Source organism: Petaurus breviceps, unplaced genomic scaffold (genome assembly GCF_028583685.1).
Source record: "Petaurus breviceps papuanus isolate PSGF00001 unplaced genomic scaffold, PetGlider_PUasm1.0 90925, whole genome shotgun sequence".
NCBI classification, from domain to species: domain Eukaryota; kingdom Metazoa; phylum Chordata; class Mammalia; order Diprotodontia; family Petauridae; genus Petaurus; species Petaurus breviceps.
This window is the reverse complement of record NW_027187380.1, coordinates 18,728,194-18,749,726: the sequence shown is the minus strand read 5'-3', so window position 1 is coordinate 18,749,726 and position 21,533 is coordinate 18,728,194. Positions and strand designations below refer to the sequence as shown.

Sequence of the window (21,533 nt, the reverse complement as noted above, 5' to 3'; positions counted from 1 at the left end):
GAGAGAGAGAGAGAGAGAGAGAGAGAGAGAGAGAGAGAGACTACTAAGGATCTCTGTGGTAGCATAGCACTGGGCATGGGACTAGGTTTGTTTTAGGAACTATATTGCCTATTATTCAGTTCTGATTCATAGTTCCAGAATAGAGAGGAGTACTGATCGTTGCAGGGGGCAGCATCCCTAGTTCCAAGTTGTAATTTTAGGGAAGAGAAAAGTACTTGTGGTTGGCTAAAATGGAGAAGGGGTTGTCCTGGGTATGAGTCATAGTTCCAGGGAGGAGAGGAATTTTTATCCTTTCTTGGGTTAGAAACAAAAAGCAAACCAGGAAGGCAATGATCATATCTCTCCCCAGATAATGGCACCAAAAAACTTACAGATCCCCAGAAATAGCTATACAAACTATAAGGTTAAATTAATTAATTAATTAAAATTCTAAAGATTAGGACATTGACACCCCTGTCCCCAGTAAGCAGAATTCAAGTCTAACATAAAATTCAAAGTAGAGAAATGGGAAGGAAAAAGAAGCAAAAAATTAAAAAGAACCTAACCATAAAAGCTACTGTCATGTCAGGGAAACTTAAGGCACAAACTCAAAAGAATACATTGGATAAAAACTCAATAAGAATTCCTAGAATAATTAGCTAATTTTTTTTAAAAAAGATCATAGTTGATTTAAAATTAAATAAGAACAGTAAAGGAAAAATTGGGAAAATAAAAGAGAGAAATACAAGAAAACAATGAAAAGAAATGAACATCTTAGTTGAAGAAACTCTAAAAGTAGTATAAAATAATCCTTAAAAAAACTGGAGAGTAAAAACAGAAAAACAAAACCATATATTAATTACCCTAATGTATATGGATAAAAAATTTAACAATATTAGCAAGAGGATAACAACAATATATTTATAACCATGTCAATAAGCAAAATTATTAAAATGCTATGATTTTTTAATCAATAGATGCAGAAAAGGCTTTTGACAACACCCATTCCTATTTAAAATACTAGCAAGGATGGGGACAAAATCATCCTTTTTAAAAATAATAAGTAATATCTATATAAAACCAGTAGCAAACATTATCTGTACTGGGGATCAAAAAGGTATCCTCTCAACAAGATTGGGGTAAAACAACAATGTCCGTTATTACCATTATTATTCAATACTGTATTAGAAATACTAGTTATAGCAATAAGACAAAAAAAGAAATCGGAGGAATTAAGAGCAGAGAGCAAGGAAATAAAACTATCAGTGTTCATAGATTGTATGAAGTATATTTAGAAAATCAATTAAAAAAAACTAGGGGTAACAAACAGAAACTTTAGCAAACTTGCAGAATATAAAATAATCCCCTACAAATAATCAATATATATGTATGCACGTGTGTATATGTGCAGGTATACATATAGATGTATGTGTGTATATGTGTATGTATGTGCATGTGTGTGTTAAGTGTATGGATGTATGGATATATATTACCAACAAAGCCCAACAGGAAGAGATAGAGAAATTCCAAATAAAGTAACATAGACATAATGAAATATTGGTAATCTATTTGCCATGACATATCCAGAAATTATATGAATATAATTGCAAAATACTTTTCAGACAAAGGAAAATATAAACAATCGGAGGAATATTAACTGCTCATGGATAGGCTGTCAGTATAATAAAAATGACGATTCTACCTCAGTTTATTTATTTATTCATTGATATGTCAATCGAATTATCAAATAATTATTTTTTAGACACAGAAATAATAATAAAATTCATTTGGATTATTAAAAGGTGAGGAATGTCAAGGGAATCAATGAGAAAAAGTGAAAGAAGGTATCCTAACATTACCAGATTTCAAATTATGCTACAGAGCAGTAATCATCCACACAATCTGGTATTGATTAAGAAACAGAGTGGTGGATGTCCAGAATAAATTGGCTATACAATACACAATTTATTGAAAAGGAAAACAAAAAATACTGGAGGGGATATGAAGAAAAACTGGGAAACTAATCTATTATTGATGGAGTTCTGAATAAGTGCAAACATTCTGGAGGGAAAAAAAATGGAACTATACCCCCAAAGTCATAAAACTGTGTATGCCCTTTGACCCAGTGATACTGCTATTAAGTCTACATCCCAAAGGGATTAAGTGAAAAGGAAAAGGTCCCATATATACAAAAGTAATTATAGCAGCCTTTTTTTGTGGTGACAAAGATTTGGAAATTGAAGGGATGCCCATCAGTTGGGAACAGCTGAAGAAGATGTGATAAATAATTGTGATGGAATACTCTAACGGTGGGAAAAAAAAAACATTACAAAGGACATGGTTTCAGAAAACAAAATTTGGGAACCCTTTTATGAATTGATGCAAACTGAAGTGAAGAAGAACATACAGCAACAACAATATTGTAATTATAATTAAATGTGAAAGATTTAGCTACTATGATCATATTTCATCAATGCAATACCCACAGCAGTTGCTATGAATATGCAGGCATATTCCCAGGTTTGAATCACAAGACTCTTTTCCTTAGAGGAAACCAAGACATTTATTCAAACACCAGTAAGCCCAATCCATCATAGTAAAAAAGAAATCCATGCACATCACCAATGCAGAGAACACAATCAGCCCAAACTTTCCTTCCATTAGACCTCCCCACAAAACAAGTTCCCTTAGGCAAAATCACTGCCTCTCACTCTACCTCCCACTTCCTCCTCTACCTGTTCTTCAAGCTCCTTCTACCAGAAGCTCATGTGACTCAGGCTGAAAGCAGATCACATAGGTCTATTAACGGTCAAAAAAATCTTCCCATTTCATTAACACTACAGTAACAATACAGATCAATACAATGATCAATGATAATGCTAAAGAACTCAGATGAAAATGCTATCCTGCTTTAGAAAGTTAACTGATAAACTCTAAATGAAGATTTAAGGAGTTTTTCACTATACTTTTCTTCCTTTTATTTTTTGCAACATGACTTATACAGAAATATCTTTTTCATAGCTTCATATATATAATAGTTAACTAATGATCTGTAAGTGTAGATTGAAACATATTTTCCACTTTATTTTTCTTGCATTTTTTGGGCAACATGACTTAAATATAAGGGTTTTGCATGACTTTACATGTATGATAACAAAGATAGAGAAGCTCTATGCAGTCAGTTAAAATAAAACCTGGAGCTGACTGTGGCTCAAATCATGAGATTTTGTTGCTAAATTTAGACTTAAATTGAAGGAAATAGGGAAAAACCTCAGACTGTATAGTCAGGACCTAAAAAACATACCTTGTGAATATAAGGTGGGGGTGATGAATAGATTTAAGGGATTAGATCTGGTACATGGAGCACTTGAAGAACTAAGGACAGAGGAAAGATACTGTGCAGGAGGCAGCAAGGAAAATCCCAAAGAAAAAGAGCAAGAAAACAAAATGTCTGTTGTCCGTGTTGTTCAATCGTTTCAGATTTGTCAAACTCCTGATGACACCATTTGTGGTGGGCTTGGCAAATAGTTGAGGAAAGAAGTGAAAGGTAAAAGAGAAAGGAAAAGATATGCCCAACTGAATGTACATTTCCAGAAATTTAGAGACCAAATTACCACTGGAATACGGAAAAAAGCAAGGGAGTTCCAGAACAACATCTACTTATACTTCATTGACTACACTAAAGCTTTTGACTATGTGGATCATAACAAATGCAGAAAATACTCAAAGAGATGGGAGTACCAAGTCATCTTACTTGTATCCTGAGGAACTTGTATATGATTCAAGAAGCAACAGCTAGAACCAAACATTGAACAACTGATTGGTTTAAGATTTGAAAAGGAATATGAGTAGGTTATATATTGTCATGTTATTTATTTAATTTATATTCAGAGTATATCATGTGAAATTCAGGCTAGATGAATCAGAAGCTGGAAACACAGAGAAATACTTTACAAATGCAAATATGTACACGATATAACTCTGACAGCAGAAAGCAAAAAAAAAATCCTCTTAATGAGGGAGAAAGGAGAATGTGAAAACTGGCTTGAAGTTTAACATTAAAAAAAAAGAATATTATTGCAGCTAGTCCTTTCACTTCCTGGCAAACATGGAGAGAAGAAATGGAAGCAATGTCACATTTTACATTCTTGGGCACAAGAATCACTATGCTTGTTGATTACAGTATGAAATTAGAAGAATCTTGTTTCTTGGGTGGAAAGCTATGGAAAATCTGGACCACTTAAAAACCTTGCCAACAAAGGTCTTTAGAGTCAAAGCAATGTTTTGTTTTGTTGTTGTTTGTTTGTTTTCTAATAGTAATTTATGGTTGTGAGGGTTGAACTATAAGGAAAGCCGAGCATGGCAGAATTGATGCTGTTGACTTGTGGTGCTGGAGAAGATGTCTGAGAGTCCCTTGGACAGTAAGTAAATCAAATCAGCCAATACTTAGAAAGATTAATTCAGACTATTTATTGTTAGGAGAAATCCTGAAGCAGAAGCTTAAAGATTATGGCTAAATAAGGAGAAGCCAGGACTAGACTCATTAGAAAATACTGATGTTGAAAAATATTGAAGGCAAAAAGAGAAAGCCATGACAGAGGATGAGATGGATAATATAGAAGCAATGAACATGAGTTTGGAAAGACTTTGGGAGATAGTAGAGAATAGAAGGTAATTGGTACATAAAGAGTAAAAAAACAAAAACAAAAAAAACAGAACATAAATGCATGCATACGGGGTTTCATATTGCATGTTTCCTCAATGAGTGGGTGAGGGCCTGGAAGGAGAGAAAAAAATATTGAATTGAAAAAAATGTTAATGTTAAAAGAATGTCATTTCAAAAAAAGGCATAGAGTGAAGAAGAAAGAAGGTCCAAGATAGAGTCTTGGGGAAAACCAACAGGTAAATCCATCTCATTCATATTTATGATTATGATAATTAATTGAGTATTCTTTCATCATAGCCTAATATACTTTTCTCTTTCCTTTACCATCTGACCCCTCTTTACAAGAAGATGAAGGTAGCAGAATAGAAACAATGTGATCAAGAAGAGTGTTCTATAATCTAACTGTTCTGTTCCCAAATGTTCTTCATTTCTTAAGCTTTTTTGCAGGTTCCTTTTTTGTTCTTTTTAATTTTATTTTCCCCTTGATTATTAACAGTCTAAATTTGAAATTTATTTTGTTTTTCTTTATTCTTTACTCAATTCTACCCTCCTTCTTTTGTTCTCCTTACACTTTCCTCTTCCCTACTGACTTCCCTTAAATTTATTAGGTTTCTACACTAAACTTGGTGTGTCTTTTACTTTCTGTGTGTTCAACTCTCCTTTGTCTCATTCACATAAGCATGATTATGATGAGATACCCTTTTCCTCATATTATCCTCCATGTATGTATGTATAATATACTCCTTACACAGACTAATTTTGGCAAAAGGAAGTTCCTTCTGCATGTTCTGATTGGGGAGAAGGCAATAGGTTATACAGGAACTCGGATCCTTATCAATGACCAGAATGCCTGCGATTATTCAGTCTGGAAAGAATTCAGTAGGCCCAAGCAGACTTGGAGTCAGGATTGTAAAAGTTTATTGTTACACTGTACAGTGGGCAAGAGTTCTTAAAGAACCTGCCAGCTTAAAAAAGACATAGGCATAGCTTTTAAGGAGTCTAGGCAATTAATCAGGTGTCAATTATGCTAACTAGGTGAGTAAGGGTGGAGTTAGGGAGGAGTTAAGGAGTGGTCAGTGTTTAAAGGAACATGCACTTTTAATGTCAACTGCTCATGCATATTGCCCATAATTCACTGGGAAATAGCCCAAGGGGGGACTACCTGGAGGTGTGGTTTTTGGCCTGAAACATTACTAAGTCAGCTAGTGGACAAGGGCTTACTGAGAAGTGCCTAGTCTGCCATCCATCAGTGTCATGTTTGACAAGATGGATGTTGGGAACCTAGGCTAACGGAGACTAGGTATGTGGATAATTGGCTAAGGAGTTAACCTATAGATAGGGCATTCAAGGATTCATGGGTCCAGCTGGCCATTTATTAAGGGGAGATAACATTTGCCCAAGCTAAAATGTTTATAGATGGTTTAGTGAAGGATTCATAGGTATAGCTTGTTATTGCTCCAAGCAGAGATAAACAGTTCATGAGTTGTTGCTGGGCAGAGTGCTGGCAGGGGGAAGGGGCAGAGTTAATGCTCAGAGGCTGGGGTGGGGGGGGTGAATTGTGATTTTACAGACTGGTATTACAAATTGATTTTACAAACTGATGTTACAGACTGAAGTTGCAAACACAGATCCCAAGCACCCCATCAGTTCCTCCTTTCTTCCCTACTGCATTGCCATTTTCCTCTTTTATAATTTATTCTCTTTGCAATATGAGTTGATTACCTGGCTCCACCTTCTGAGGGTCACATCTATTATATTTTATACCTCTTCCCCATAGTTCTCCAGTATCCTAAGGAGGTTGAGTAGTTTCTGTTCTGTATCATCAGCTTGACCTCCCCACCAACTATGTTCCCTTCATTCTAGGGGTCCAGGAATTCACATCAATTCTATTTAATCATGTAATGTCAACTTAACATTTACAAAGATATATTTACTTTAAATATATAGCAAAAAAAAAAACCAAACGCTTTCTCCAATATTTTGAGGCCACAATCTCCTATACGACCTAAGTCTCATTTTATAACGGAGATTAGATTCATAGATAAACTTGATTCCTACACAGCATTCATAGTAAGTTCAAGGCCAAAGCTATCATATGTTTAGAAAGTAGACGTTGGGCCAGGACTAGACTTTGCCCCTGATGGCATGAACAATGCCTCTTTGAACCTATAAAAAACCCATGAAAGAGGACTGAAGTTTCTTTGTTAGAGTCCCTTAGATATTCTCCTGTATTTCTGCTGGACTGATTATAAAGACCAAAAGGTACCTTTCCTTATTATTTCATATTTGTTCTTGATTCCTGATGCATACACTGACACAATTCTGAGACCTTGCTATGATGTCAATGAAAAGTTCAAAACTTCTGACTTTCCAAAGCACTTAAGATCATCTTCATCTCAACTGGAAGAAATAAAGGAAACAGAAGCTCCATTCCTTCCCACATCCAAATGATTCTCAGAGGCTTTTAAGTTTTTTTTTTTTAATTTTGAATTGTTCTTTTATCTAAACTATCAGAAATAGAAACACTGGGTTTCAACCTGGATTCAGACATTATAGGGAATCCACAGTGTTTAAGCAAATTTCTTCAGCCAATGTCAATACATTTCCTGTGACATCTACTTGAAATTCCTTTGATTCAAGGGAGTTATCTATCTTTTCGTTATACCTAGTTCATATATCTGATTGATTCAAACAAAATTCTGGGTGAACCTCATCCTTACACTATTACTTTTATATATAAAATGGGAAGATGCATATATACCACTTTATGAACAAGATATTGTTTTGCTATTTTTGCTATCTGATCATGAGTGGAACATACTAGTGATAGGTTTGGTATGGTGAAGATGTTGAAAGGGGACAAAGACTTCTTTCAAGGAAAGAGAAAATACTTTTGAAAGGAGGCATTAAAGGGATTAAGTGTTAAGTGAATGAGTTGCTGTTCAGTAATTTAAATCCTTTCTGACTCTTCCTGAACCTATTTGGGGAAAAGATACTGGAGTGGTTGGCCATTTCCTTCTCTAGCTCATTTTACAGATGAGGAAACTGAGGCAAACATGGTTAAGTGATTTGCCCAGGGTCACATAGCTAGTAAGTGTCTGGGATGGATTTGAACTCAGGTGTTCTTGACCCCAGGCATGAAGCTCTATTGACTGTATCACCTAGCTGTCCTGAACGTTGTGTTATTATAGTTAATAGGATAGCACTTCTTCTCAGAAATATCTATATATTAGGAAAAGTTGAATGATTTCTACAAAGGAAAAAGAACAACAATTTTATTCTGACCCTTGCTTCCCAAAGAAGCACCCATGGAAAACACTATTCACAATTAAATTGTTCGGTGTTCTTTATTTAAAGGAACCACCTTCACATTCAGCAATTTCCTCCTGGGAAGTGATTCACTCCCCATGGCCACTTGCAGGATCAAGTGTCAGAGTGAAATCTTTACTCAAGAAGATCTTCAGAAACCTGAATCTTAGTCCAGATTCCCAAGGGAAAATTTTAGGTGTGGCTGCAGCAGGAAAGGTTCAGGTTTGGGTTCATGCCATGGGGATGAATGAAACTGTGGCTTATGATTTCCTTGTTTTGATAAACCATCTCTTTGTTTCATTTAGGCCATGTCCCTTTGGTTCTGCTGTGGGAGACAGAGATTCACCCTTGGTTCCTTGATTCCAACTACACCCAGGTCAGCTTTCATCACTTGAACAGTCTCTTGAATTTCAGTTTAGAAGGTCATTTCTCCCTCCTACTCTTCTCCTCAAAACCAATGTGCTGTGTAATCCCTGATTGAATTTTGAAAATCAGTTTATATGTCATGATCTCTTTGTGGCCTTTTCTGTACTATTTCCCTTTTTCACAGACACACACACACACACACACACACACACACACACTCCCCTCCTTGCCTTTCAGGGAATAAACATTGATTTATATTGCACCTACCACACAATAGATATTGTGCTAAACACTGTACAAATATCTCATCTGATCCTCAGAAGAATGTTATTATCTTCATTTTGCAATTGAGGAAATTGAGGCAAACATATTAAGTACTCTGCCCAAAGTCATATAGGCAATAAGTGACTGAAGCTGGATTTGACCTCAGGACTTTCTGACTATAAGCTCAGCCCTTCCAATATGCTACCAACATGCCTCATCCATGCTAATGCCTTACCTCTGAGATGGCTTTCCATCTACCCTGTGTATATATTATATGACCATACTCTATTTTCATTTTGTTCCCCCCCTCCAGTAGAATGTGGATTTGTTGATAGCAACCACCATGTTTTTTTTATTTCTTTGTTTTGTTTTCCTTCCCTTGTATCCCCAGTTCTTAGTATTATACTGGTACATGAAGAATGCTTAAAATTGCTTTTTGACTTTAACCATGGGTTTAAAATTACCAGAAATCTCAGAAAGAGCAGCGATGGGAAATGGTTTCACAAGTGAGACCTGGGAAACAATTAGACACATAAAACTAGTTAACTAGGCATTCATACTATAAAACATAGGTAAGTGCTTGCTTCTCCAGAATTGGATGGAACCAAAATAAATGATAACAAAGTAACAATGTTCATCCTAAGAATAACACTCGGAGACAAGTAGCAAAAGTATAATGGGCTAACCCAAAGTTAACAGTTCTGTAGTGCTGGCCTTTTGTAGTATACTTTCAGAGTGAAATAAAGTTTTTTGATGCATCATAAAGTATTTGGTTTATATGGCTTGGGTGGAAGAACTTTTTTCATCTCCTAAGTGATATTAGTTGAATATTCTCCTCTATCACCAAGAAAATGAACTTTTTAAATTGCTTCCTGTAAGATCCTTTCTACAGTTAATCCTTAATGATGATTAATGTTCTTCTTCTTCTTTTTTTTTTAAAGCAATCGGGGTTAAGTAACTTGTTCAAGGTTACACATCCAGTTATTTCTGGGTGTGGTGCTGAGTATCAGAGCCAGGATTTGATCCAGGTCATCCCGACACTGGAGCCAGTGCTCTTACTCGCTGAGCCACCTGGCCGCCCCAATTAATGTTCTTCTGAATGTTAGAAAATAACTCACAAAAAGATCATAGATTGTTGACCTGGCAGTTTAGTGGGAAAGTTCTAAGACAATACAGAAAATGAATCCTGGATTTTAGAGGCAGTGTAATATTGTAATGGGAATGTAAATTTTTAAGATTTTCCCTGCCCCTAGGCTTAAGTGCACCTAGAGCCTGTAGTGGGAGGCTTGTTTCTCGGGAGATACTTTTTGATTGGATAGTGGATCAAGAGGGTTGTTACATTCTCTGAGCCAGGAGAAGGCTATATAAACCCTGATGTGAGGCTTTGTTTTGGGGCTCACTTTGAGAAGTGTTGTGTGTTTTGATCAGATGAGACTCTCAGAAGCCTTTGTTGAGAGCCCCCAGGCTTTGAAAAACCCAGATTTTGATGGTAACTGTGATTTGGTATGGATGTAATGGTTAGACAGTTTGGAAACCTGTCTACTTGATCTATTTCTCTGTCTTGATAATTCTGTCTGTATACTCTGAAGTTCAAGGCGCTGACCTTTTTCCCCTGATCTAGGTAAACAATGTATGATTGACTGATTAAAGTAGCTTGTTAACCAATTTTGAGTTGCTTTCCTTAGGAAAGCAGATCTAAGAACCTGTGTTGGCAGCCACCCTGGGGACACTGGAGTGCTTGCTCCTACAAGTATAATGTAAAAAGAGATGATTACAGATTCAGGATGGAATGGGATCGAGAATCTCCTCAAGTATATATGGGCTACATAACCCTGGACAATTTATTTAATCTCTGAACTCATACAAAATTTTACATACATCAATTGCATTAGTAAAGAGAGTTTTTCACTGAGAGTTCTCAAAAACTACAAAATTACAGATTCAGTAATTTTTTTTAAAAAGTGTGTGGGAGAACTTTTTGTATCTGACACCATGACCATGAATCTCTATTATGTATACCTCAATTTAAAAAAATTACATATTACATTAAATATAAAAGTTATAATTTTGCCCTGTTTAACCCTTTAACCTTCTGAACTTCTTTCTGTTCCCCTCTGTATATTTTCAAAATGTTTCATTGATATTTTTCTTCTTTTTTTTGCATCACTATTACTTTGTTATTCCTTCCTCTAACCTGCTTCATAACTCTCCCTCCCACCTCAAAAAACAACCCAATTAAAAAAAAATACGTGTGGTCAAAGAAACTTGGCTATATATGAAAATGTATGTCTCATTATTTACTTGTTCATCATATCTCTGTGAAGAGGTGAGGAGTAGGAATCATCACCAGGCTTCTGGAGACATAACTCCTAAATATTTCATTTTTTTAATGTAGTAATTTTATAAATTGTTCTTCTTGTCCTGATTAACACATTGCACCATTTTGCATTGTCTTCCCAGTTTGTTTGTTTGATTTCTGAATCTGTACTTTGGGCTATTTCTCATCCTGCATAATATTCCATTGTATTCATAATTTGATCAGTCATTAGGAAATCATTGATTAATAGCTTTATTTCTAGTTCTTTGCTATAACAAAAAGTGCTTCTATCAATATGTTTACACATATTGGATATTTTCTTCTGAATTTTCTATTTGGGGCATAGATTGTTGGGTTCTGACAATTCAGGGACTTGATTTTCAGAATGGTTAGATTAATTCATAGCTTTAAAATGATGTATCAGCACAAGCATATCCTTTTACAGCAATTCCAACAATTACCATTTTCTGTTTTTGGTCATCTTTGCCTACTTGATGGGTGCTTTAATTTTCATTTTTATTATTATTAGAGATTTGGAGCACTTTTTCCATGTGGTTATTGATTCTAGACCATATATAATTTGAGGTTTATTATGTTACATTGTGCAAGGGGATATGTTTATTGAATAGTGAGTTCTTACACACTAGTTGGAGTTTTGGTGTTTATTAAAAGCCATGTCTTATTCCTGCTTGGTTTTGTGTACTTCCTTTGTTCTGCTGATCAACTTTTCTATAAAAAATAATAATTTAAAATAGTTTTGATTAATCTTGATCTGTAGTATTGATGTAGATCTGGTACTGTTAGGCCCCTATCAACTTTTTTTTTCATAAATTTTTTTTATAGGAAATCTAACATTCTTTAAGAAATTCTGTTTTTTTTCCCCTACTACTACAACATTAAGTATTTTCTTGTGTTCTGATTGCTATGGTTTGAATTTCTAACTTAATTTAAGGAGTATTGTCTTTTTCTTATATATTGCATAATTTATCAGTTATTTTATTTTCATTACTCAAAAATGAATAATACATGTTTTCCAACTATATGTCTTTTTTATAAGAGGTTTTACAGTTATAATTAAATAATTCTGTGTGATTTTGTAGGTGGGTGATCATAAAATTCATGAATTCAATAATTATTTTAATGGAAATTCATTTTTCACATCTTCCTAATAAGTTTTGTAGGGGATGTAAACAAAGTCTGATGATTATATATCTTTACTTTATACCCACAACTTAATAAATATTTTTTCAATTAATTTTATATGAATTTTTGCTTTTCTTTAAGGAGTTATATCATTTGAAAAAAAGCTGAAAATTTGGTATATATTTATTTTTTAATATCTTTTTTATGTCTTAATTCAATACTTTATATGTGTGTGTGTGCATCAAACAGAATATAATGGATATGAACACCCCAATTTGACCAATGATTTATTGGAAAAAGTTGTACCATTTTCCCATTGGAGATATCATTAACAGAAAAAAATATTTAGAATATTAAGGAATTATATATAGTATATATATACACTTCTATGCTTATTATATTTTTAGAATAAAGAAGTATTATATTTTGTCAAAATCTTTTTCTGGTTCTACTGGTGTGTGTGTGTGTGAGAGAGACAGAGAGAGAGAGAGAGAGAGAGAGAGAGAGAGAGAGAGAATTTGTAATGTTTTGGTATTAGCATGAACTATTAAGTTTATTATTTTAAAAACTCCAAGTCTATGATACAAATCCAACCCTGTCATAGTTTATGAACTTTTCAATATGTGACTGTAATTTCAACTTTTATTCTAGCTAATATTTTTTATTAATATTCATTACATATATTGGTCTATAGTTTTGTTTCTCTGCTTTTTACCAATTTTCTGTTTAGGTATCAAGATCATATTTATCTAAAAGAAGAAATGTGGTAAAAATTCTTTGAGATACACACATACATATATGTATATACACACACGCATACATGCACACATACATGTATGCATACACATAGCAATATGCATATGCATACATATACATATATGTGTCTGTGTGTGTCTTTGCCTGTGCACACCCATATACACACACACAGACATATGCATATATAGATCTACATGGACCTTAATATAGTCTTGAAATCAATTGTTCCATGAATATTTGATATAAATCCTTTAAAAATCCATCTGTTCTTCCTTTGCCATTTCCTTTAGAGTTCTTTTAAGACTTACAAAATTTATTTTTATGGCACTGGGTTATTTAAACTCTATATTTCTCATACTGTTAACTAAGACTGGAAGGGAAATATTGAATCATCTCATTTGACTGTTTCCATGGTTGGTCAAAATAATATATAGTAATTTTCTTTATTTTCTCTTCATTTTTGGTGATTGTCTTTTTCCATTTTTTACAATAGCTATTGGATTGTTTTTTTTACTATTAGATTAGCTAACTGTTTAACTTTTTTTTTTTAAATAAAAGGTATTCCACATCTCATCAATTCAATTAAAGGTATTTTGATAAAATTTGGTATTCAGTTCTGATTATCTTGGATTATATTTTTGTTGTGCTTTTACATTTCATGGAATATTTTTCACCATACTTTCCTTTTTTGATGAAAGTATTAAAGAAATATTTCCCCCCTAAAGATTGTTTTGGATGCATCCCAAAAGTTTTAGAATGTTGCCTCATTGTCATATCTTTCATGAAATTATTGTTTCTGTAATGCAGTCTTCGACCCACCAGTTCTTTAGCATGACAGTTAATCTTTTTTTTAAATTTTGTATCCTTTCTTCAAATGTAATTATTGGGTATAATTTTGTGTGTTATAGCCAATAATGGACTAACTTAATATTTTCAGGTTTTCTGAATGCTTAATATTTAGCACATTGTTAATTTCTGCACAAGTAGCAGGCAAATCAGAGGAATATCTATATTCCTTTGTTTCACTAATCAAAAATCACTAATCATCTATCAAAATGAACTTTCAAAAAATATTATGGTTGCTTAACTTTCTTCCTTGCTTATGTTTTTTTTTTTTTTAGCTATATCTAGGTTTGGAAGGGGTCCGTTTAGACTTTTAACTCTTGTTTTAGCTAAATATCTTTCTTCATAATCCAAATCTGGTTATACACATTTAGTAACTTGATGACCCCAAGAAAGTCACTTAACTTCTTTTTACCTCAGTTTCCTCAAACTGTAGTTTGTTATTGCTATTCTCTCTCATCACCCATGCTCACCACATTCTATAACAATCTCTCCTCTCTCCTTGTCCTCACTCCTTTCCTTGTTGAGTCAAGCATATTTCTATACCAAACTCTGTTTGTTTTCAGTCCTCTTTTGTTGCCTCCCATTCATATATGTGTGTTTATGTATGTATATGTATATACATGTGTATATATCCCTCCTTCTGCTTCTTATAAAAACAGTGAAATGCCCCCTCAAAAAATAAATTCTCTCTGTGATCCTCAAAGACAGTTGAATTCTGAAAGGGTATATGTCTCTCCTACCCTTGTTAGAAGTCTGTAATCAGCACCTTCAAATTGGAAAATACATCTAATATATATATATATATATATATATATATATATATACATATATATATATATATATATATATATACACACACACACATATGTGTATGTATATACATATATATACATGTGCATGTATATGTACACAAAGATAAATTCATAAATATATATGTATATATATACATGTTATTCTCAGTTTACCTTGATTTATTAGTTTGCATTTCAATGCTCTACTAAGATCTATTCTTTTTTTATTGAGAATGCTTAGAAATGCTCTATTCTTTTAAATATCCCCTTTTCCCACCTATAGGATTATACTTAATCATTCAAAGTATGGTATTCTTGAATGTAAGTCTTTATTTTTTGTGTCTTACTTAAATATGGTAAGGAATACTCTTATATAATCCCTGGTTAATCCATTTGCTGCTTTTTGTCAGTTTACAATATTTCCTTCTTTGATTTGGAAGTCTTAGTTTTGGGCTCTAACATTCCTGGGTGTTTCAGTATATGAATTATTTCAGGAAGTGATTAATGGATTCTTTCCTTTTTCATTTCTAGTAGAACTGGGCAATTTCCTTTTATGGTAACTTGAAATGTAGTATAGATGTTGTTGTTGTTGTTTTATTTTATCGTGGTTTTCAGGAATTCCAGTGGTTCTTAAACTATCTCTCCTTATCCTGTAATACAGGTTAGTTCTTTTTTATAGTGTATGATGTTACATTTTCTTCTACTTTAATATTTTTACTTTTTTTCTTCTTATTGAGTCATTGAGTTCTTAATATTCCATTCTTTTTGGGTAGGGAAGTAGAGTTCACTTCTTTAGTAGACTTCCTACTCTGTTTTTCTTTTCCATGCCAGCTGGCCCACAAACTATGGTCTGAGAACCAGATCTGGCACATTGCCTCTTTTTATATGCTCAGTGAACTAAGAATGGTTTTTGCATTCTTAAGAATTTTTAAAAATAAAACCGTATTTAAAAATATAAAATTATTATTAGCTGGCAAGCTGTACAAAAGCAGATGAGAGGCTGGATTTGTCCCCTGGGCCATAGTTTTCTTACCCCAATTCTAATCTATTTATTCTTTTTCCATTTTTAATATTCTTTAATTAATTTAGCTTAATTTTAAATATTTTAATTCTTATTTTTTATCTTTTGTTTGTTTCTTTCCACTTTTAAAGTCCTTGAATGAATGAATTAATGAAAATGCATTAGCACTAAGTTTTTTTAAAAAGGAGTTAAGTGTTGAGGACACAAATAAAAAAGAAACAAATACATCAGAAGGAATGGTCTCATGGTCCTTATAGTGCAGTCACATACAAATTCTTTAATTTTCCTGGTGCTGAAAAAACCATAGCCATTTCTGATATTGAGCCATTTGACAGTTCAAAGGTCCTTTGGTGATGAGAACTTTATTATTCTATTTTACTTCCCTCTCCCTCCACCATGTTCTGCTTGTACATGTAGAGTTTTGTTTTATTTTTCCTTACCACTACCTCTTGATCTTCTCTAAATTCAGAATATTTTGTCAATTTTTCTATTTCCAGTCTCAATCCTCAGATTAGGAATATTTGTCATGGGCAGGCTCCATATGCTTTAGAACATTGTGAAATACTGTATCATCCCTTTTTAATGCTGTCCCTTATGTACTCATGTTGCTTCCACGCCAATAATGATCTGAATGGGGTCTGTTAATAGATTTCCCTATTGCCTCAGCCTAATTCCTGGCTTCTACCTCAGTACTATAGTAGTTTTCTGGTGCCAATATATGTTTTCTTTTTGTTATATCTCATTGGGGAGTTAGATCCCAGTCCAAACAAAACTCAGCAGAATATTGGTGAAAGCATTGGTCTTACTGCTTCTTTAAGGCCCACTAGTGTGAATGCACATGTATCCACTGGCATTCCATTGCTCTAGGGACTATCCAATCTGGCCCTGTCTCCCTGTGCAGTAACTCATAGGAGCTGATTGTTCCCTACTTCTGTTCTGACAGCCTTAGTCTGGGGTTTGGCTTCACATCCCAATTAAAAGAGCTCATGCTTCTTTGTATCCCTTAGGATTTCTCTTCATTCAGAGTGACTTCTGGCTTCTGGCCTATTTATTGGAGTTCATGCTGGCTTCCTTGACAGGGCCTCTCTTCCAGAGACTGTAGGCTTTGGGCTTATTTACCGAAGCTCAGACTGGCTTCCCTAGTGTGACCCCTCGCCCATTCTCCACTAGATTCTTGCCATCCTTTTGTGCAGTTATGAACTGTGTAAGTTTATTTATGTTTCTCTTTGACAGTCTTTATCATTGTTCAGCCTTGGAATTTTTCAGATATTTGCTGGACTTCTTATTCCCTCTTTAATTTTCACTTCATATTGTAACCTCAATAATCTTCTTAATCTTTCATCTAATCACATCACTCTTCTATTTAAAAGTCTTCTATGACTCTCTATTGTTTACATAATTAGTTGTAAACTACTTGTATCATTATATTACTTTTTTCCCCCCAGAGGTTCTCAAAACATGAATCCCTAAGTTTAGTTTAGAGAATTTTTCACTTTTCTGGCTTATATCTTCCACCCAGAGAAGCAAGAAAAATCACTATTTGATAACATCCTATGGCCTGGTCCCAATTGCCTCTGAAAATATGTAGTTCAGAAAATAAAAATAAAGAAGGAAAGAGTTTATTAAAATGAAAGAAAAATAGAACTCCCAACAGAACTGCTTGGAAAACAGAAACAATCCAATGTTCCCATCTAGATTCTCATTCATTTACAGTAATGAATAAGTATGTTCTCCCCCCTTGTTATTCTCAACAGATGTTACTATGTATGATTCCTCCTGAAACCTGATGTAGGTTTAAGTACATGGTTTCTTATTGTTCTTCATTCTGTGCCCTCCTGTAAGTCCTTGTTCTCAGACAATTAGGTTTTGTTGAAAAAATATTTTTATCCCTATTCTGATTCATTTGATGATCATGGTTCTATTGACCCATTGACTTATATAAGAAAATAAGGGAAACATTAATTACCATACCTGATATGAATATAATTGGTATAAATGTACTCCTTATTTTAAGGGTATTATCCTTAATTATGATATGTTTTAGTTTTTAAGGAAAAAGAAATGTAGTGGAAAATGTGAAAAGAGAGTCCAAGAGATCCTATGACCACATGCCTTTTATGTTCCATCTCTGGTAGAAGTAACATAGCCCCTGAGAGGAGGTAGCCTGGCATCTTCCATCTCCCCCAAAGTACATTCCCCTGTCCTAAACCAAAGAATTCCATCTTTACCAGCATATTGACCCCTTACTGACAGTGGAATCCCCCAACTGGGATGTGGAAAACCTCCAGGGCAAAGAGATATTCTCCCGTTTGACTCCACTCCTTCTATCCCCTGCTGACTCTGTCCTCTGAGGGAAGAGGAAAAGGAAAGTTGGTGCAGAACAGGACTTCGTTCTCTTCCTGTGAAGATTCTACTTCTATCTCCAGGTACACTCTTTTCTCACCTAATCTCCACCTCTTCCTTCTTAAGAGGAAGAGTGATATAGGGTTTCCCATTTGACCATCTGACCATGTTATTCCCATCTCATGTTTTATTTGCCTACAGCCTGATTACCAACTTCCACTGGGAAAAGTGGTACCTTCCAGGTAATGATGAATATACTCACACCTGCTCATAGCCTTTGGCTATTGTCTACAAATGCACAGATCACGCTCCCTTTCCTCCTAAATGAGTTAAGTACATGACTTATATTTTATTTTTCCCTCTTCTCCCTAATTCCTGCCCTCATACTAGGAAACTTCGATATACGTAATAACTCCCTAACCATTCAGTTCCTCAACTTCCCATGATCTACTCCTCCATTCCAACTCCACAAAAATGGTCATAACCTTGATTTTTCAGCACCCCAAAATGTACTATCCTTGTTCAAGAGTTCCAAAATCCACTTATTCATCCATAACCTATTGATTTTTCACCTCTTCTTCTGCCTTCCCTTACAAAACCCTACTCTTTTTCGGCACATAGGCAGCAATTTGAATTGACATAGATAATTAACTCATTTAGTCAAAGAACCCTCAGAAATCAGATGAATTTAAGGAACTATAAACTAGTAGCATAATGTAGATATCATAAGTATCTTCATATTTCTACAGAAAATTACTTTAGTGGTGCAAATAATACTGTATTGACCAAAACTTTCCCAAACAGCTGCCATTACTTGGGAATCTTCATGGGCTCTGGGTCTTCCAGATGCATGTCAGTCTGGTGTCTTAGTCCACCAAAGAACATGAACCCCATTAAGGGCCTCATATTCTGTGTGGAAAACTACAACAAATTTTTAACATGACATACCTGGATAACAGTATTCATGGTTTTTCCAGTCTTCACCCCATGAAGCTGGTCCTCCTGGCTTCATCTGAAAGATATTAAATTCATAAATCCCTTGTTTATGAGGCTTTCGTACTTTGCACCATGGGATTAGATAAATGACTTTATTCTTTTGTTTGACTATAAATGGCAGGTTTGGAGAAATGAATTTTTCTTGCCATTATTTATCCTTGGCTAAAGCTTTCATAACTTGGAGTCAACAAGCAAGGTTATCATATTAACAAATATGGAAGATTTGATCCATCAAATCTCCAAGCTTCTGATGTTAATACCTAACTAATTGTTATTGTAATGGCATTTAAAGATTCCCCTGTATTGGCTTGGTTTTCAAATTGATTGTGTTAAAACCAAGAGCTTGTTAATCCCACCTGTGGGATGGACTTGTTGACATGAAAAGAGAGTGATGAACTGGGAGGAGCTGGTGATGTAGATTTGGAGAGACACAAGAGAGAGGCAGAATAACTTTTGGGAAGCAGAACTTGTGGAGGCAGAGAGAGACTGAGAGGATTGTTGAGGGCCACTTTGAATTGCCCTGGACTTTTGAGACCTGCCCCCGGAGCTGCCAAGGACTGAGGAGACATGGCTGTTTTGCTGGTACTTTGTCTGTTTTGATGTTGTTTTGCCAGATTTGTCCACTGGTGAAAGACAGTCCTGTTGTTGAAGAAGTCCTGGAACCTGGTTGTTGGTTAAGAGCTACTGAGACTGTCCTGCAGACAGAGAGTGAATACTGTCCACTGGTGAAGGACAGTGCTGTTGTTGCAGGAGTCTGGGAACCTTTCTGTTGGTTCTGAAGCCCTGAAGAAGGATTTTCTTGTTGTATGTTTACAGAAATCCTGGGAGAGGGTTTTGCTAATGTTTTCAGGGGTCCTAGGACTGGTCTGCAGACAGAGGATGAATTAATGAAGAGACTGGCAATGTATCTTGTGGCCTTGCTAAGCTTTGTCTCCCCAGGAACAAAGATTGCTGAGAACTTACCTCATGTCAAGATGAAGAAAAGACCTCCATTTGGGTATTAAGTGCTGTGCTTAAACTTGTTGTAACTCTGGGGTAGATTCAATTGTGATCCAGGGGTGGGGAACTTTTGACCTTTATGTGTTCTATGATTGAACAAATGAATGTGCTTTACTTATGATTGGAAACTAATCTCCATTTGAGAAGAGGGGCTTTGTGATGGACTAAATGAAGGTACAGCCTAGGGGTGGAGTAGTATTTAGAACAGGGACTTTGTAATTTATTGAATGAATGTAAGGTCCTGGGGTGGGGTAGTATTTGGAGATTATTTAATCACACTTAGTAAATGCTGTATTTTGAATGATATCATATTTTGATCTTCTCTGTTCTTAATTTGTCACTGAATAAAATGGAAAGCACTTATGCTGGTATTTTGAACCTTGGGAAGTTGCCTTTGCTTGGCATTACATTACACTAATTCAAAGTGAACTATATAAAGGTGAATATGTTTCTTAGTGTTTTCCAGAATTTCATTTGTCTTTTCTGGTTTTGTGACATAAGTACAAAATTCATAGAAAGTCTGAGACCTGTGACAAAAGATGCACATACCTAAGGGCCTGCCCCCACATGAAACAACTTGGACAAGATTCTAGTAGTGGCATGGTCCAGCAGGTTCTGGGGAAGGTGTGCAAAGACAAATGTAAAAGTACATTCTCTCTTTACTGTTCACTGCTATCACAGATTCTCTGAGAAATATTTAGACTTTAGTCAATAACCCAAGGTCAATCAATCAACCAACATGAAAGCACCTACTATGTGCAAGACACTATGCTTGGCACTGAGGATGCCAGGAAAAACATTAAACAATCCTTGCTCTTGTCTCCTGCCTTCAGAGTAAGGAGAGAACTGCCGTTCTACAACTGGTGTCCTCACCTGAATTTTTCAAGCTTTTGGGAGAAGGGGAGAAATGCCATTCCATCTTGTTTCCTCTGTTTACTTCCTGATCTGTCCTGTTACTATCTGCCTCATACAGAGAGGAATGTCATTGTGTCATGCTCCTTTCACAGATCTCTTGGCCTGCCCCACCATGGCAGCCTCTAGGGGAAAGAGTAATGCTAATCCATCAGCTGCCCCAACTTGTGCCCAGGCCTGTGCTGGCTAACCCTGAGAGGACCCTACCCTGAAACGAAACCATAGGGAAAATAATACCCTAATTTAAACTTAATTCCAAAATCATCACAATCCCATCTAGTCATTTCTTCCCCATCTCTGTGGTTCTGAACCCTTGAATATCATCATTAAAACCCCATTTGCTGTCCTCTGTCTTATCCCTTATCCTCATTCCTTTCCACTCAAGCCCTGCCATGTCCTACTCTGAAGCAATTTACCCCTATTATGCTCTCTGGAATGCTGGCTCCATAGGTAAAGCAGCTTAAATTCCTCATAATTTCCTTTCTGAAATCTTCCATCTTCTAGTTCTCACTAAGACCTGGTTCACTTCTAATGACATAGTCTGACTAGCCATGCTTTCTAGCACTTGTTTCACTTCATTCATTCCATCTAGCTCACTGGCTGAGGTTGGGGAATCAGAATACTCCTTGGTCCCCATGACTACTGCCAGGGTTGCCCTCTAATAACACTCAGCAATCTCTGCTCCTTTGAACTTCACTGAATCCCTACTTAACACGTAATTAATGCTCTAGTAGTTTTTACCCATCTGCCATTCTCAACTCTTTACTTTTTCTCAACCCTCACATATAATCTGCTTCCAAGTCTTATCAATTTTAATTTAATAAT

At 35.1% G+C, this 21,533-nt stretch overlaps 1 long non-coding RNA gene across 6 annotated transcripts in view; it reads right to left on the bottom strand.

Annotated features, from left to right (window-relative positions):
- LOC138152581 (uncharacterized) overlaps positions 1 to 21,533 on the bottom strand; it is a 397,711-nt gene that overhangs the window by 211,589 nt on the left and 164,589 nt on the right. For all 6 annotated transcript variants that reach the window (XR_011166133.1, XR_011166132.1, XR_011166134.1 and 3 more), the window contains exon 2: positions 18,750 to 18,813. This is a non-coding gene — a long non-coding RNA (uncharacterized lncRNA). The remainder of the gene's footprint in view (positions 1 to 18,749; positions 18,814 to 21,533) is intronic.